The sequence below is a fragment of the Mytilus galloprovincialis genome, chromosome 5, assembly GCF_965363235.1.
Source record: "Mytilus galloprovincialis chromosome 5, xbMytGall1.hap1.1, whole genome shotgun sequence".
NCBI classification, from domain to species: domain Eukaryota; kingdom Metazoa; phylum Mollusca; class Bivalvia; order Mytilida; family Mytilidae; genus Mytilus; species Mytilus galloprovincialis.
In genome coordinates this window covers 53,571,294-53,588,625 of record NC_134842.1, presented here as the reverse complement: position 1 = coordinate 53,588,625, position 17,332 = coordinate 53,571,294, and the positions used below count along the sequence as shown (strand labels likewise).

Here is a 17,332-nt window from a genome sequence, read left to right as displayed (position 1 = left end):
ACAGTAAGGTCTTTCCCTTTTGTAAAAGGAAAGACCTTAATAATAATAATAAACAGAAGAAATACAGTAAGGTCTTTCCCTTTTGTAAAAGGAAAGACCTTAATAATATCGAATATATTACAATAAAGTGGGTCCGATACGTAGAATTTAAGAGAGAGCAGAACTATGGCCGACTTCATTTGGAACCCGAGTTCTGCCTAGAGTAGATGGCATTGACATGGTCATATATAACAACTGTAATGATAGGATATAGCTTTCCCGCCATTAGACCTCTAGGAACCCTCGGTTGTGGCAGGGTTTGAGAACGACTCGATATCCCGGATGTTATGACTTCAATCCAATCAAATTTGAAATTAAACATATTCAGAGTAGGGACCCTGTAATTCCGGTAATCTAGAGACCTTACTCTTCAAAATTGTTTACGATTCATATCGAACTCTAGTCGGAACTCGGGTTCCAAATGAAGTCGGCCTATGTGTTTGTTTATATAATGTAAAGGAGTAAACAAATTTATCATAAAAAGTAAACGCAACCTAAAAAAATTAAGTGCATAAACCAGGTAGATACTAGTGATATTTACACTAGTGGAATCAGCACTAAAGGTATAACCTTCCTCAATACACACCGTCATTAGTACACTTGGTATGACCCCTTCAATTCTTTCAAACCAATTTAAAGAAAATATATTGAAACAAATTGCGGGTATGCAGGTGGTAGGTAATCTGTGTTCGTGTCTTTTGTTTCTCCTATGAGGTGTTTTGTAATGTTTCTCTTTTTCGTCCCTTTTATCTTTTATCCGCAACACATCCAAATATATACATCATGATAGTTATACTATAAACGAGAAATTAAACCCTATTCTCCTTTGGTTTTCACCTTTGACAATATTATTACTAATCATACGGGAGGGTCTGATTTGATAGTTTACAGAATATTGAATAATGAGGACATAGGGCATCATACTGTCCTAAAATATAAAGACTAGAGACAAATAGGGCAAGAAACTAAAGAAAAAGAATAGTGGGGGATTAAAAAGTAAAGAATAGAAGAAAATAAAGGATAAATTATATATCGAAAAGACAAAAAATTATGTAAAAATTTAAGAATACAGAATTGAATGACCTATTCTGATCCTCATTTGGGTATACACTTTAATAATGGATGTAAGAGAAACCAATATAGCATTAGCCGGAAGTAAGATCAAAAATAAAAATTGGGATGAACGTTTTTGAGACAACTATCCATAAAGACCACATGATAAGCTATGATGATTACAATTATATGTCATCGCACAATCTTCAACACTGGAAAATCTCATACTATAACAGTAAAGACAGTCAAGAGATTACGTACAGCAGCCTGATTCACGCTTAAATAACATTAAACGTAGACTTTTATATGACTGCATGACCGCATCGAAATACAACTCTGCATTACATGTTCTTAGCTTTGCTTAGCTACACAAAGAAAATACCATGGTTAAACATGATTAGGACCGCTAGATATCCCTCCCCGGAACTGGACAGAGGTGTTACATTAGAATAAAGTTTACGTTTCAGTAAGAAACTGTTCGACTCTGTAGAGACAAAAATACACAGTTCTTGTAATCCATGAAAATCTAACAAAAAATATGCATTTAAAAAGTTCATCTTTATCTTATTAGTATGCGAGTTAACGGTCATCAAACGTAATATTTTAATAGGAATATCGAATGCTCTATTTATTATAGGATTAAACACATTTTTTCTAGAGGTTATTGATGTGTAAACCGGGGCGGTTAACTCACAAACTGAATAAAAGTCCGAAGGACTTTTATGTCAAGTTTGTGAGTTAGAGACCCGGTTTACACATCAATAACCTCTAGAAAAAACGTGTTTAATCCTTATAATTCTTCAGCCAAACATACGCGAATATTAATTTACATCATTACTTTGATGGCTACTATATGTACCATCAGATGCACAATGTCATGTCGTAACTAAGGAGTACGCCGCCATCTTGACTTTCTAAAAAAACTTTAAAAATGTTCGATAAATGCAACAGAATCTAAAATGAACTAGCACCTACCTCAAAAACTTCATTTTAATTAGATACTATCCGAATTTGAAGCGTACAAGTAACGAAATAATCTTTCGTCTGAAAGTTTTCAATCGTATGACGTCGTGTTTTGCCATGACGTACATTCGCCAAATCATTCGTGAAATTTCCCGGAATTTTATTTAAATTTTATTTTTATACATTTTCGAAGCTTTAGTGCATTTATTTTATTTCTTTTTGGGGGGTTATATATGCATTAGAATAGAAACAACTGTCATGCAATTGTTTTATAATCTCAACTTGCTGAAAATCCCAGTATCCCTGCAAGAATGTGTATCGCGCATGAATAGACTACAAAAGTAGTTTCGGAAACATGGTTTATCGAAGTGTAAAGCAAGAGAAAAATTCTTCTTGACCAATCCAATTCAAGTATTTATAGATATGCAAATGATATAAGAATTATATTATTTTATTTGTCAGTTATTCCTTTACTTTTTTTTGCCATCGCGTGTATAATCGACCTCTGAATTTAAAAATAGTTGAGTATGAACTTCTGATCTACAAAAGAAGTACTTAGTAGATAAATACCATACTAGTAATATATTCATTATATTTCAAATATAGCTTCAAACGATGACAGCCTGTAGTTTCACTAGTTATAAAATGCATTTAACCAAATATAACTCTCAGAAAGTAAGGTTTCAACTTCGTTGGATAAAGTCCGGCATTAGATGGATTAGGCTATTTTTAGTACCGTTTTGGTTATATAGCTCTTGAGTTGTTTCGGTTCTTAAATCTTCTTGACCTTCAAATATTGAAGTTTGTGCATTCCTGATGAAGGTAGACAAATAAAACGCTTCCGACACATGATATCTATAACGTGTTGTTTTCATTTTTTCGTTTTAGACAGTGCAACATTTTTTAAATCCTAAAAACAAAAAACTACAGCAATATTTAATTTTTAAACTGATTTTGTAGTGCTGGAACATATTTTCTGTGACATAAGTTCCAGTGGAACATATTTCCTATGAAATTTGTTCCGGCGGAACAAATGTCATGACGGAACAAATGTTTTGTTACAATTTCAGGTCATTAAAAAAAATGTTCCCAGCTATGACAACTCATCCAAACATTAACTTGAGTTCATACTGTACGTCACTAAATTAAAAGAAAAGCCTGTGTAAAAAGAAAGTTAATTCATTTAATATTCTTTGATCGTGGAATGTCATAAAAGGTTCAATCAATTGATTGCAACCAGTATAGAAATAATAGAAAGATGGTGGAGATTTTTTTTCCCGAGGGTATCACCAGCCCAGTAATCAGCACTTCTGTGTTTGCATGAATTATCTTCGATATCGTAAAATTTTTAAATTAAGGGGGTTCGCGGGTCTAAATCATTTATATAGGATTTCTCTATATTTTTCTATAAATGAACTTAATCAGAATATAAAAATAAAATAAAAAAGTGGGGTCACCGTTCATTTGCGCTTACAATCTGCCTTCGAAAGAAGCATACATTTTTGTAAAGGTGTTTTTTTTTCTGTTGAAGTAATAGGAGAAATAAAAGTAATATCGAAATAAAAAAATAAAATTTATTACAGAAATCGCTCAAACTTTACAATAACTTAGTTTAAGTACAGCTGATAAGGAAATTATATTAAAAAATATAGGTCACCGATGAGTTAAAAAAGATATTTCAATTTTAAAGCAAAAAAATGGCATTTTTCCACCAAAGGGAGATAATTTGGTATGTTTTCAACTATGTATATACATTTTAAAAGTCATCTGGGGTCAACACGAATTGTTTGTTTTGAATGATTTTTGTACCATGTGATAAAGTAACAACTACAAAAGGTAACAAAAAAATTTGAAATGAAAAACAAATGTTTATTTTTTTTCTGAAATTTTTATACCCTCGAGCCTCCTTAACTGTTTAACTGTTTAACTGATTACCAAGTCAGGAATCTGACAGTTGTTGTCCATTCGTTTGATGTGTTTTATCCTTTGATGTTGCCATTTGATTAGGGACTTTCCGTTTTGATTTTTCCTCGGAGTTCAGTATTGTTGTAATTTTACTTTTTAGTATTAAACAGGTCGGGACCACTACCTTATATGGAAATGCATAAATTCTCTTACATGTAATTGTTTATTTACATGTGACGCAATTTATTTTTACCTAGGTTTTTGACCAATCCACTAAATGAGTAACAATGCATGATGGACTACTACGTGTTTACAATCAACCGAGAACACGTGTTATTTACTAAAATACAACACGTTTTTCGTGCAATGCGGGATTCACAATTTCGCTTAGTGTTTCATTTTGTGTATCCTCATTTATAGTTCGTGATACAAAGTATTCCTTCCATGCTCAGATTAATGAAGAGTTGTTTCTATGCGAAGAAAAAAGGGTTTGAATAACCAGATATATAGCCATTAATATATTTGATGATGGCACGGAGATTTCATGTATTTGTCCACCAGCAACGAAACAACAGCAAAAAACAATTACCCATAAGACAAACTTACTTAGTTTTAAAGTAAGCCGTCGATAACAGTCGGTGCTAATATTCACGAGTACAGCAAGATCCGTATAGATAATTAAAGGCAAATGTGTGATCCTTGAATTTTGTGTTCGTAAAAAGGCGAAGAAATATTTACATACATGGCAGTGTTAACAAAATTTACAAGTATTTATTTTTGTCACATTTCAGGATACGAGACTTCCAAACTGTTCCCTTAGTTTTGAAGGCACCAACTGTAGTTTCATTTTGTTTTCGTTTTTTAAAGGACGACATCAAAAGATCGATGTAGGATAAAAAAACTTAAATCGAATAGCTTTTTTTTGGGGGGGAAGGGGGGTGAAAGTGCTGCAAGTTTTATCAATCTCTGAACCTATGACTGCTTACTTTACTAGATTGTGTCTTTTTTGGAAAGATGTCTCATTTGATACTCATGCCGCATCTTCTCATTTCTATATAGAAAGCACGTTTTAGAATAAAAATAATAGGTAATGTGGTACCCACTGTGATCCATGAGCTTTAAATATTGGATATATTTCAAATACGTCAACATGACAGCAGCCGAACGATAAAAAAAACTTCTGAGGTATATTTTGTGATAAAACTAGGAACTAACGAACTTTATCGATGGATGAAGCTATACAAAATGTATTAAGCTATATACCGTATCCGCTCAGTGGCGGATCCAAAAAAGGGGGGGTTCCGGGGGTTGGACCCCCCTTTTTTTGAACGATCAATGCATTTGCCAGAATGGGGACATGTAGTTGGAACCCCCACCCCCTTTTATCCTGGGTTAGGACCCTCCTTTTTAAAATGGCTGGATCCGCCCTGCCGCTTTCATAACACTTATTTTTAGCATACTGAATATTATAATGTTTTTACTTTAAGTTCAGGACCTGATAAAAATTTTACACATCCAGTACAGAAAGAAATGTTTCAATGAAAGTTTTCGTGTTTTTCTAGGCAGAAATGATTTTGGAATGACATTATACAGGTTTAAAAGAGCTCAAAAAATTTCATAGTGGACAGTGGTCATTTCATCTGAAATTTCACAATGCATTGTAGCTCATTGAGTCGATTGGTCTGTTTTTCAAGGCCGTATTGGCCTTGTGTTTGGGAAATTACTATGCAAATATATTCTGACGTAAAGAAATCTAGAGTTCTCGACCTGTTAAAGAATAACAAAAAATAAAGAATTTAATTAAACCCCATTAAAATTGTTCAGAAAATAAGCTATTTATACAAAGTATTACAACAGCATTTTCAGCACTTTTTCCTAAACGGTTTGAGACCAATCACAACCTTACTATTTTGGTATTGAACCTTGTGATGCAATTTAATAGAGAGTCATACAATTATACTCAAGTTATTGTCATTGTTCTGAAACAAGATTGTTTTTCACCAATTTTTGCACCACTATTCCGTAATCATTCCATAACGATACATACACGTATACTCAAATTATTGTCTGACAACCAAATGTCTACAAAGCAGTTTATATTAAAACAAATGTGCGTGTTTGGAAATCTATGACGGAAGACGTATGATGAATTATAACATATGCTATCATAGCTCGTTTTGTCAAATTTATGAAAGGTAGGTTTTCAATCCGATTAGAGTTCGATGCAATGTTCAATAAATCCCTCTGTAGTCCACCACGATCCTGTCTCGTTCTCAATGTCCCGCGCATTTTTCACACGTTGTTCCATAGTTTGGCATTGTGAGGGATTATATACTTTTACGTCCAAGCTATCTTTATTAAGGTCAACAATATATTTTTTACGATTTATCGTCCAGAAAAACGAATATGTGTAAACCTCTATTTCAAATTTACGTCCATCTTGGCCATCCAAATATCTTATTGAAGATAGTATGCCGGTATCATCGATTATTCCAATAACATTGCTTTGAACCACGTCACCTATTTTTAGATCTTCTACGCGATGAATATCTCTTTTTTCTATGAAGAGTGACGCTTCTGTCCTTGGCATTGGTCTTCTGATTTCTTCATTCGATACTTCGTCAAAAAAGTCATTGTTGTACTGTTGAACTTTGGCCCAATATGAAAAATGATCTGATCGGTTTGAAAATATAGCCCATTTAGTCTCACCAATTCGACTTCTCGCTCTACTTACAACAATGTCAGCTTCAAATGTGCACAAAGGTTTGCAATCCAATACATATATACTTGATTTATGTATATCAATTTCAACATATTCCTCAACAATCTTTCTCGTTCCAAATAATGCCGAAGATCCATAATGGACCAACCGAATCCGCCCTTTTGTCTTTTTATCATTTTCGACCTTGACCTCCGTAACAATACTCGTATGTTTAACACCATAATAGCGATGTGAAAGCACATCACCAATACCAATTTGCCCTAAATTTACCACCTTAACACGGTCAACAGAAAATGGAGAGCTCAGCGCTTTCCTTAATCTCGGCACAATCATTTGAAAAGCCACCGCAAGTAGGACTAATAGAATTATAAGGGGTATTCCGACTGCAGGTACCATTGCAGGAACAACGAAGTGTAAAACGAGGAAAGTTATGATTGATGTCAGTCCAAATGCTCCAAATGTCAGCCACAAGTCTAACAACTTTCCCTTTAAACAAGACTTACAAATCTGTCCATTCTTATAATCTTTAACATGCAAAATTGTCATTACAATACAGTATATTAAATACAAGGCTGCTGCTCCACCAAGAACTAATTCTGGTACTGCTTTACTTAGACCACTGGCAATTTCATCTGAGGAAACGAATAATATTCGAAGTATGCCCTTTGCAATTTTGCTACCAGCACCGAATAATCGAGAAAGAGCATCTGCAATTTTTTGTCTCAGACTTTGCACCTGGAAACTTTCGCCATCTCCCACCACACACCAGGTTGCAAAATGTTCGCAGTTTCCTGTTACTAAATTGTAGGTTTTGAATTTATCTTTTTTTGTCAGAATGGATTCGGCTCTAGCCACAATTGTATCTGGGTCGTATCTAGGAAAAACGTAGTCTACAATATATATCTCTTTTTCCCTTAAATCAAATTCTTTGGTTTCCTCATGCACTCCTGACCGATCTAAATGTATGAGAACCATTGAAACCGTCGTACCTGTCGTACATTTTATTTCTTTAATTATGGCATGGTGGTCGTACATTCTTTTCAGCTTTCGTTTTGCTTTTATATAAAAGTTGGATTTTTGGCCTGGCATCGATATGTGCTGCCCTTTCTTTAAACTTGAGACATTTTCCACTCTCTTTGGTTTTGAACAATTGGCACAGCTCTTTTTGTTACACTTTTCATGTTCATTCGGATCCAATTGGCCAATCGCATTTTCTAGAGCAGAATATGCGTCGTCCTCTGTATTTGTTGTCTGAATGAAAGATACGTTGTCATGTGCAGATGTGTCATAATGTTGTCCAATCTCAGCAACGATTTCCTGGATATCCACATCACCGTCGTCACTTTGTAAAGGATCTTCATCTGACAAATCATTCACCAGTTCTTCATTCCCGAAGTCGTTGTTAGGTAAAGATGCATATATCTGTGCCATATTCAACCTGTTCAAAATATCAAATAGTTTGATAGATATATATCATTCCATATTGATAAAATTTTAGTAGGTATTTCTAATGGGCTTGTGAATAAATAAGCATATTTACCTGCGGAAAAAGTATATTCACCGCGCAAAACGTCGCGTGCTAATACGTGCATAATTTTGGTAAAAAACGTTTGATGTACAATTGGTTTTGGTAAATAATTGCAACTACATACATTTCTCTCGGTATATGGAATAAAACCATTACTGTCTTTTGTTTCGGTAGATATGTGGTTTCATTGACTTTTGAAAAAAACTGATATTCACTACGTTCGTTGGCCTCAGTGAATATCAGTTTTTCAAAAGTCAATAAATCTACATATTTACCTCATCAAAAGACAGTAATTGTATAATATTCCAGATATGACTTGAACGATGTTCACAACACAAAAAGTTTGAGTCACACTCATTAAACTCTACATAAGTATTATAAACATGTTATAATTATGAAATTTACCTCGTGTCATAGTTAAAATAAACTTAAACATAATACACATTTAACATACACCTACCCAACTCTTGATCAGTTAATAGATATATTGGTATTTTCTAAATGTTAGACTCTAAAAATTGACTCCATGGTCATCCGTAAACTGTTCTTTTGTAACAAAAATCAGTCAATTTGCCAGTGAGGGATGTGAAAGTACAGACTAACAGGTTATCTACACATTAATATTGTGAATTGCTGCTGCACGTAACAATGAGAAATTGTTGACGAATTTGTGAACATTTCAGAGATGCTTCATATTGTGTCGAGCAGCAGCTATTTTACCTTATCAATATAGTTAATAATTTGTTATCGATTTATCGGGCTGTTTGTGTGTGGTTCTTTTTAGGATAGAAACAAACGTCTTTCTTTGTTTCACCAGCAAGCGGAAATGGACTTTACAGGTGTAATACCACCATTGATTTTCTCCTATTAGTCTTTGTTAAATTTGCGCAACTACATATTTTGTAACATTTCACTTAAATAGCAAGACATTTGTATCACATGAAGGTACACACAAGGTCAAAGGTGCAAGTATACTGTTTAGCTTTCCATTTTAAGTGTAATACCACTATTGATTTCCCCTATTAGTTTTTGTCTCCAAAGGGGGTTTCAATGTCCTTATGTAGAACTTAAGTTAACGCCATGTTCTAGAGAGGGACAGTAAAAGTTTTATCCAGTCCAGTACTATAGAAAAACAAGAATGTGTCCACAGTACACGGATGCCCCACTCCCACTATCATTTTCTATGTTCATTGGACCGTGAAATTGGGGGTCAGAACTCTAATTTGGCATTAAAATTAGAAAGATCATATCATAAGGAACATGTATACTAATTTTCAGGTTGATTGGACTTCAACTTTATCAAAAACTACCTCGACCAAAAACTTTAACCTGAAGCGGGACAGACGAACGAACGAACGAACGGACGAACGGACGCACAGACCAGAAAACATAATGCCCCTCTAGTATCGTAGGTGGGGCATAAAAATTTATATACATTTCATGGAATATAAGAAGATAAAAATTACCGGAAGTTAACCAAGCAAATTTCCCCCTTTTTTTACATGTATACAAGCTTTATAAGCCATGAAAAACCCCAGTGGAAAGGGATTTATAGGGTTGCAAAACTTGTTTCCCAATCCACTATAAATAAATATGTTTAAATTTAACATTAAATTTCTAAAATATTCTATAGAAACCTGAAATAAAAAAAAAAATGATGCTTTGAATTAGGTATTACACCTATATGTCCAGATGAAACTTATTAACAGTGGTTCAAACATCATGTAGTCGATCAAGACTATTTTTACATCACAAAAACCGGATATGCAGTTTTATGAATGGATGAGAAGAGTTATATAGGTACAGGGATCATAAATATAAAGTTTCTTCATTAATCTAGAATACAACATTTTTTAATAATGTATTCAAAACACACAAGTAATAAATGGTGCAATGTATGTAATCATTAATCATGTGGTTTTTATCAGGCCGCAGCTCCATCCCTTTAAATTATATCTTAATCTAAACAAATAACAACCAATAGACGTAGCTTATCAAATGTACTTTCCTTTTACATATGTATCATACGTTAAAAAACAAGAATACAACGATTGTTGTTTCTTAAAATTAATCCAAAGATAAATTATATTGACCATATAAGTCAAATACAAAGATTAATTTCGCATTGTAGAAATATTGTGTTAATTTGGTGTCGTACAGATTGATTTCTACCATTCAGTCTGTTTTTTAAAAGGAAAATAGCGTTATATGGAAAACATCTACGCAGTTAATTTAGAATTCGAGTATATGAATAATACGGTCCTATAAGTTATAAAGACATACCTATCAATCTTAGGATTTCACCAATTATAAATGAACAACTATGATCGCGATATTCAAGTGGCACATTAAATTGTACCTTTCATTTTCTATAAATAAACTTCGGAAATTCCCGGAAATTTTCAATTTTAAACATTGATAAAATCTTTTTAATAGATAACATGCAGTTACATAACAACTATAATGGAGGGTCACAGAAGGGAAGTACCATATACAAATAACAGCCACCGTGTTGCTAATGTCCAAGTTGAAATTAGATAATAAGTCGCATTTGGTAATGTTACAATCGAGAAAAGGAGGATACGATCATTGTGGTAACAACAAATGGAACATGTGACATGTATTGCATACCGGTCAGAAGTTCGTAAAACTCAAGGGAATACTTGACTTTTACTATTTTTTGGATATGTTTTCTTCTTTCTGTTGCCACTTTTTTCAACGGACATCCCAGAATTTACAGAATTGTCATTATGTTTCAAAGTATAGTACCCTAAATGCCTGAATCGCTCACGTGGCAATTATAAGATATTGTCTGAAAATTTGAGCATTTATAAAATCTATAAAGTTTGAAACAGTTCGCATTGAAGTTCTAGATAATAGTTTAACGATCATTTATAATTAACTCTTAGGGGTGATGGTTTTGTTTAAAAGTATATTCTTGGTTAAAACTTTGAGGTGAAAATGTTTTGACACTTACAAAGAAAGAAAAAATCAGAATGATGCCCGCCAAATCCCCTTTAATATTGATATTCGTCCCTGTATATTTTGAAAACTGGCCAATCAGAGTCAATGGTTTCCTAGGGAGAAGAAAATCCCTTCACTTTATATTCTTTACTAAATCTAAAATAATTTCGACCAATGGACTTGGCGGATGCTTTGTACTTTTACACGTAAAAAATGAATACACCGATTGTTATTTTTTAACATTAATTTAATGACAAATATGCTGAGCACATACATCGATTCTACAAAGATTTATTTGGCATATTTAATATTTTCTTAATTTGCTGTTGTACAGAACATCTAACGTTTGAGCCGAACATTCAGCTTGGTTTGTTTACACGGAAAATATATAGAATATTTGAAGAAGAAAAAGAAAAAGAAAAAGACGAAGCAGAAAAGTTTATTTTCCATTAAATGGGCCCACAAGGAGAATAGGACAATACAAGACATAAACAAGACAGTAACATAAAGAAACAACCACTCTCAGGTACAACCTAACATGGAAAAATTTCTAAGATGTATTTCAATGTATTAGCTCAACTGCAAAAGCCACCAAGGAACGGTGCTGCATGGCAAGGTGGGAGATAGACATGGTATGCATGAACGTAACAGTAAATAATCTTATTACGATATTATGAGCAGATGTACAAACCTGGTATGTCATGCTCGTGCCTGATGCAGAAGGGGGTGATACATATTGGAAATATGACCCGTCAGTATACATGATAAAGACTTACCTACCAATATTAGGATTTCACCAGTTATAAGAAACTACTATGATTGCGTCATTCCAGTTGCAAACATGAATTTTACCTTTTATCTTCTATAAATAGAATTCGGAAATTCCCGGTAATTCACAACTGTTACATAGATAAAGTATTTTCAATCGATAACATGCAGTAACATAATAAATAAAGGGATTAAAGAGGAAAGTACGATATACTAGTAACAGCCGCTGTGTTGCTAGTTTGCGAGTTGAAATTAGATAATAAGTCATTCGGTAATGTAACGATCGCAAAAAGGAGAACACGACAACAAATTGAACATGTGACGTGTGTGTCACATATATAAAAAAAACTCATCATAGATACCAGAATTATATTTTGTATTTACGCCAGACACGGGTTTTGTTTACAAAAGACTCATCAGTGACGCTCGAATCCACAAAATTAACACGGCCAAATGAAGTACGAAATTGAAGAGAATTGAGGACCAAAATTCCTAAATATTTTACAGCTATGGTAATCTATTCCTGAGGTAGAAAACCCTTGGTATTTGAAAAATATAAATGTTTTGTAAACAAAAATGAAACAGTTATTTATAAATATGACCATATTAAGTTAAAATGTTTTCTGGTCTGTGGGTCCGTCCGTTCATCCTGCTTCAGGTTAAAGTCCAATCAATTTGAAACTTAGTACACATGTTCCCTATTCTATTATCTTTCTAATTTAAATGCCAAATTAGAGTTTTTACCCCAATTTCACGGTTCACTGAACATAGAAAATGATGGTGCAAATTTCAGGTTAGTTTTTGATCAAGGTAGTTTTTTTTTTTATCATGGTATGGTGTCGTCCAAAGATGCATAGGTTTCAGGACAATAACTTCTAGTTTAAGTAAATATATCTTTATGAAACTTTCCAGTATGGTACAATACCACTAAAAGAGTATTCAAATTCATTTTGAGGATGATGGTTTCAACCGTTTATGAATGAGGGGCCCAAAACGAGCATTTTAGTTTCAGGATAAAAACTGGTTTAAGTATTTCAATTGCTCTTGACCCTTTCCTCCACGTGAATTTTTTTAACATACTAAAGGATTTTTTCAATAAAAAAAATATGTTTAAAGTATTAATGCCTTGGGGAAAACAAATATTTCATAAATGAGTCCGATATTCTCGTGAATATTCTTTACATATTAAATACAATTTTTGTTTAAGTGATCAAGTTTTTTCATAGACAATACGTTTCAATACAGGCATCGAAATGCGTCATTATATGAAGGGATGGGTTAAATTGTGCGACAATGTTTAAACCGTAAGTAGAAGGTTGGGATTCATTTTAAGGGTTATGGGGCTAAAGTTGAAGAAGTAAGGGTAAAAACAAGCATTTTCTTACTTACTGGACAATAACTTATAATTGTTTGAATCTCTGATATTGTACCACAATGTCCCATATAAAAAAAAGGGGAGACTGCCTTCTGATTAATTGCCCGAAACAATGTAGGAATTTGGGGCCAGAAAGAATCTCTGAAATTGTAATACATGGATCCAAACTACAAAGGATAGGCTTTATTAACGGGGGGGGGGGGGGGGCGTTCCTATTTTTGAAGGGATTCATATTTTTCAAATTTGGATACGTGTCATGCTGCGCTCAGCGAAGCATTTTATTGTTGTTTTGATGGAGAGTTGTCTCATTGGCACTCGTACCACAATTTCCTATATCTGTATTTAAATTTTTGATGTTGGACCATAATAGTAAATGGTTTGGTGGAGGGGGGTAATTCCGCATCTGATAAGCATCGTAATTATGTCCATTCTTAATAGCATTTGTCTCTGGTTTAAGGGGTGCATTTGTGGCTGGCCAATGTTAATTGGTATTGGTTGTAATAGTATTGGCAGATCTCATTTCTATTGATAATATTTGACCCCATTCCCTCAGTCATGGTCCATGGACTGCCATTTTTATTTCCACCAAAACACGATGGTACATGCGTCAATGAAGCAATGTAATTTTCGTGGTGAAGTTTGTTTCATAGAAACTAAACAATAAGTCGACTATATTTTGTATAGGATTCAAAGGACTACATGTATTTCCTGTATTGTTTATCTAACCTTGGCCTCGTATTCTTGTAAATGTTGTTGTAAAGCTTTATATGTTGAGGAATGGTTATTAAAGGAGACTGACATATTAGTGAAAGATGAAATATGGTCACTTTACATGGTTTTTAAACCACTATAATGACCAGGTTGTGCCATTAATCAAGTGTTAACAAACTTGCTCATTCACACTTCTTTATTGGAAATAATACGACTAACTGTTGTTCATATTGGTGTGACTGAAACCCAACAACATAACTAAGACATTTAGTAAGACATTTAGCATTCAGATTTCCAGTTAATAACTAGTTCTCATCAGTGTATGTTCCGAAAGCGAGCTAATTGATTGTCTATATTGGAGTTATTTGGTGGGTTCGTTTTACTGACAAGTGGTAGGTCAATCATATTTGGTATGATTGCCAATAAGACAACTATAGGTCACCGTACGGCCTTCAACAATGAGCAAAGCCCATACCCAAAAGTCCGCTATAAAAGGCCCTGATAAGACAAATGTAAAACAATTCAAACGATAAAACTAATATTGCCACATCTCATTTCCATGGAGATTATTTGGCCCTGTCCCCTCAGTCATGGTCTATTGACTTAGAAACTTTTGCTTATTTTATATGTATTATTTTGTGATTAGGTCAGTTTATTGGGAACCACAAGTGGTAGGTCAATGATATTTGGTATGCAGTTGTATAAGCATTGGCATATCTCATTTGCATGGAGATAATTAGGCTCCGCCCCCTTAGTCGTGGTCTCTCGACTTCGAAATTTTTGCTTAATTTACATTTATTAGTTTGTGATTAGGTCAGTTTATGGGGAACCAGAAGTAGTACATGTCAATGATGTATAAGCATTTGCACATCTCATATCCCTGGATATAATTTGGCTCCGCATCCAAAGTCATGGTCTATTCACTTTAATTTTTTTTCTTATTTGTCATGCATTCGTTTGTGATTAGGTCACTTCAAAGGGAACCATTAGTGGTAGGCCAATGTTGATTGGAGATTGTTTAGCCATGTTTCATTGACTTGGAATATTTGCATAACTTGTGTAAGATGTTAAAGCATTGCTATTTTTATTTCAACATTTTCATATCAAAATTACGAAAGGCGACACATATCTCGGTGATAACAGTTTATTAAAATTTTAATAACTTTCTTAAACTATCCTTGGTCCTTGTTGGTTTGGGCCAAACTTGAACAAAAGCTTGTTTATGATCATTAGAAAGTATCCAGAGGTAAATTTTGTAAAACGATAAATCCATTTTTTCCGTATTTTACTTTAAATGGACTTGGATTTTTTGCCAGGAAACCGAAACATTGTTAACCTTGTACTATTTTTGATTTGTACCAAACTTGGACAGAAGCTTGTTTATGATTGAAAGCTAGTATCTAGAAGGAAACTTTGTACCTGTGTATCTGTATTTTACTTATAAATGGACCAGTTAACAGTACATCCAGTCTGCAGTTAAAGTTTTATTAGATTCATTAACTATCCTGGATTTTTACCAAACTTGGACAGAAGCTTCTTACAATCAAAAGATAGTATCAAGCAGTATATTTTTATTGATTCTTTTCCTCATTTTTGTTGACCCTTCAATTTACAGCAGAAGTAGGCGAGACACTTGGTTCCGCGGAACCCTTACAAATTTTCTTTAAACATGTTATCCATTCCGAGGTCTTGTCCTCTAGTTCATATTCGAGCGAGTCTTTAAATTGAAAATTTTCTGTCCCTCAGAATGTCACGCTTTATACTGGCAGGCGTACTCATCTTGCTGTTGTATGTTATGATTGCATGTTGTACTTTTTCGTTGGAGTTTATTTGATGGTTGTACTCGGAAGCCTTTAGAAGCCTGTAATGTTTTACTTGTACATGTTATACAAATTGTAATTGTGACATGAATGGACAGTTGTCTCATTGGTACTCGAGTCACATTTTTTTTTTATATCTATGAGGCTTGTTTAGGGGGGGTATCAATATCCCATATCCCATTAAGTTTTATCCCAATATCCCGTATCCCTATAATGTTTACCCCTAATATCCCAATAAATATTTTTTACAAATATCCCATATCCCTAAAACTATTTTGAAATATCCCCAAAAATCATTATAAATTCATTCCCAAACCCACTTTTTCTCGCATCATCACAACTTCAACAATTTTGACTGAAAAATGACCAAATTATATTATTTATTTTCAAAATACTAACATTTGATTAAAATTATATTCCTTGTTGAACTAGAATATAAAGGGAAAACAAACTGTGGTAAAGGAAATTTACAGTGCATGCTTCCAGTGTTAAATAAGAATATATGTGTCCAAAAGATGAAGTGTTCCATCTTAGAGCATTATCTTTTTATGTGATCTTAAACGATAAATTTTGTCGGAGATTGCTCTGACATTCAACGGCTGTTTTGCCAGACAAGCTGAGATTGTGGAACGTCAGAGCACGTCCTATCAAAAAGTGGATATTTAGCATGCAAGTTCAATAACTCAAAATCTAACACAAGAAAGCTTTCTGCTAATGCACTTACATTAAACTTAACTGTTGCAATATTTTTATAGCATGCAAAATGTGCACAGCCCTGTTTTGCAAAGACATAACCCAACATTTGACTCTGTGATCTTGAACTTTATGAATTTCATAGATCACAATATGTTTGTTACCTTTTTTTAATTTCCTTCCTCAAAACACCAGTAATAAAAGACAAATATATTAATTTACATTGATTATTTAGTAATTATTCGTTATTAACACAGTTTAAGCTTTTAAAAAGCTATTTAAGAGATAATTTCAAATTAAAACAAGGCATCCATTTTATACGGCGAAATATCTACTTTTTATATAATACGTGTTCTGACATCCCTCTGCCCCAGCTTGTCTGGCATAACAGCCGTTGCACATCAGAGCAATCTGTGAAACGTGGAGACCTCTGAAGATCCTCGCCACGTAAACAATCAGAGGTAAAACACTAGAAAATATCCTGTAATCATATAAAGCATCAAAATAAACAAAAATATTGACAACAATAAGGCTTAACTCATCAGATGGATACACCAAAAATCTATGACTATTTCAAGAAAATTATCAATGCACATGAGCATATAATATAAAGAAGACGTGGTATGATTGCCAATGAGACAACTCATAACAAGAGACCAAGTGACATAGAAATTAACAAGTATAGGTCACTTTACGACCTTCAACAATGAACAAAGCTCATACCGCATAGTTAGCTATAAAAGGTCCTGAAATGACAATTTGAAATATAGAACAATTCAAACGAGAAAACT

General features: G+C 33.6%; 1 long non-coding RNA gene across 1 annotated transcript; it reads right to left on the bottom strand.

Annotated features, from left to right (window-relative positions):
* Window positions 1–7,747: 7,747 nt before the first annotated feature.
* Window positions 7,748–12,222, bottom strand: LOC143076037 (uncharacterized). Its single transcript, XR_012978516.1, has 2 exons — window positions 11,951–12,222; window positions 7,748–8,120 (listed from the first exon to the last, which is right to left on the bottom strand). It is a non-coding gene; the product is annotated as an uncharacterized LOC143076037 (long non-coding RNA).
* Window positions 12,223–17,332: the final 5,110 nt, after the last annotated feature.